Source organism: Zootermopsis nevadensis, unplaced genomic scaffold, assembly GCF_977971745.1.
Source record: "Zootermopsis nevadensis isolate Lab colony 2312 unplaced genomic scaffold, Znev_1.0 Znev_ptg000022l, whole genome shotgun sequence".
Taxonomy (NCBI): Eukaryota; Metazoa; Arthropoda; class Insecta; order Blattodea; family Termopsidae; genus Zootermopsis; species Zootermopsis nevadensis.
In genome coordinates this window covers 14,491,060-14,493,677 of record NW_028259154.1, presented here as the reverse complement: position 1 = coordinate 14,493,677, position 2,618 = coordinate 14,491,060, and positions in this window count along the sequence as shown.

Sequence of the window (2,618 nt, the reverse complement as noted above, 5' to 3'; positions counted from 1 at the left end):
AATTCCATGCTTTTGCAGAAATTATAAAACTGCATTTTTAAATTTCTCATACCAATAGTTCAATTATTCCTCATTAGATGGCAGCACGGGATCGGTTGGAATTTCCTGCCCTCTATAGGCAATGTCAGCCATTTTATCAAGTGGAAACGAGTTGTTTGTGGGAAGTTTTAATAGTTGGAATAGTTCAAGTTTTTCAACATCAATGCGTTCGAATCTAAAGTTTATTAATCAAATTTAAACGGTAATGGTGTCACGTATGTTGTTTAATATAATGATTGACATCGACAAACATATTGTAAATTATGTGTTAAGAAAATTATATCTGTGTGTTAATGTTGTGGTGCATGACAAGCATCAAAACTGGGACGTTTGGATAGTGTGCAGATTGTTAGAAAGAACAGTTATGGCTAAATTAACAGCGTAGGAGTGAAATTACAAGTTTATTGACCGTGTTTTGCTTGTGCAGTGGCTAAAAGTTTCAAGTACAGTGTTAGTTATACCGGTATAAAACCAGAGTGCCGAAATGGATGCAGTCGGCCTGATCTCCCAAACATTTACGGTAAGTTTTCATACACATTTTCAGTCAATTTTTGTATTTATTTCGCTATGTTTTGTTTACGCATTGCATGTTACATTTAACTCAGAATGCAATGAAATCAGCGTGCCGCTCGTCGATGCCGAAGACAGTAGCTCTGTTACCTATGGCGTGGTGCTTAAGCACCAGGGCAGCTTTGGCTTTATGTTGGTATTTTAAAATAAGTCTCTAATTACACCATGATGATTGTGTTTGGAAGGGGGGAGAGGGGATTCCAGCCTTAATTTCACCTCTTCATACCCCAAGAAAATGTTAGCAGATATTAAAGATTGTAATGAAGAGCCTTACATAGGACGTAATATCGTCCTTGCAGTTGATTTGTCCGTTTAGACTACGTCATTCCTGCATTCGACTATCCCACTACATGTTTACGTAAGGTAACTGGCCATTTCTAGTAATTTCTATCTGTGTCGCTTTAGTATTGCCCCTGTTGTGTTTGTATAAGTGAGTTCTACATGAAAATATATAGATCAGTGATTTATGTGTCACGTCTTTGCTTGGTTTTCCGGTGATGACTACGTCTATGTAAGTCTAATAGGTCTTTAACATTGTGTTGGTTTTATTTCTGAGTCGGTATTGGTACTACGTAGTAAAAAAAAGAAAAGAAAGAAAATAACGTATCACCGGTGGAAAAATTAATGGGGAAGCTGGAAACGTGATTCATGTAAAATGGTTCTCTCATCTTGCAGCCGGTATTTAACTAGTGTACTTCAGCTCCAAGAATGGAGTAAGCTTTTTTTTCATTACCCGAGTTTCAGATTTTTAGTAAGATCTCGAAGGGGAGAGAAACTGGACTTTCAATATGTCTGTCTTGTGGGACGTTGTACCGTATAGTCTGGTAGAAATGTACAGACGTTTCAGTTTGAAATTGTGAACACTTCTGAAACGTCTGTAAATTTGTACCAGAAGTATCTTCATACTCGAACCCGTGAGCATTTAAATCTCACCTTAATTACAGTTTGTTGAATAGTAGTAAACTCTTTTACCAGTTGAACGCTGACACCAAACCAGCCACCGCTATGACTTCTCCAATGCGTTTTCAAGCCAATAACATTTTGAAGTTAACCATTTATTTGAGACTGAGTTTCTCACGGTAATGAAATTGTTACGTTGGTATTTTGGATTGTCTTCAGGCCCGATGCATTTATCAAGACAGTTTTTGGTATTTATTTATTATTTGCTTCTTTGTTTATTACGAAACTGTACTTCTGAAATTTCCTCAGCGAGTTACTGATTAATGTTTTCTCTAGCCGCCGTCACTGCTCACAGACAGGCATGTTTCTCCCCCCCCCCCCCCCGTAATGGTGCACATTTACAAAAAATTGTGTTGCATTGTTTTATTTAAGGGTTTCTTTCAACAGTTTAAGTGTAAGATTGTGAGCACATTGTAGCCTATATCTACTCTTTCGTTTTCAATATCTTGAACGCTTTTGTCGACTATTTTAGGCACATTTGAATCCCAGCGAACCGCTTTTTAAAATCACTCTGTCGGAGTGTCATTTCGTGCGCATGAAACAATTCGAGGGTAGCTCAACAGATTTTAATTTCTGCACCTGTTTATGTAAATTAAAATTAAAGTACAACGTTTTCAAATTTGATATGGCTTTCACTCTTTACAGGCCTCACGCCCCTAATGTTAACAAAACGTTTCCTCTTACATGCTGTTTTATTGTAATAATAAATAGCCATTAAGTTGTGGAAACAAATTTATTGTCGTAAAATGGGTTGAATCCAGGGCGACTGCAGGTTAGGTTAGGTCAGGTTAGGTCATGTTAGGTTAGGTTAGGTTAGGTTATTACTTAGCGAAGACACTGGAGTAGAATTTTCTCCAAGTCCTCCCTCAGCGGTCCTCCTTGTTAATCATTATTCCGTCATTGTTCCACAATCATGTCACCACAGTATCGCACTTTTTGGTCTCAAGTTAGGGACTTAATCTCTTGAACAATACTTGGCTGGTCACCTAGTAAAGGCAGTTCGGTCTATGTCAAACACAAGGAAACGTTGTTTAATTTAATAAGTAAAG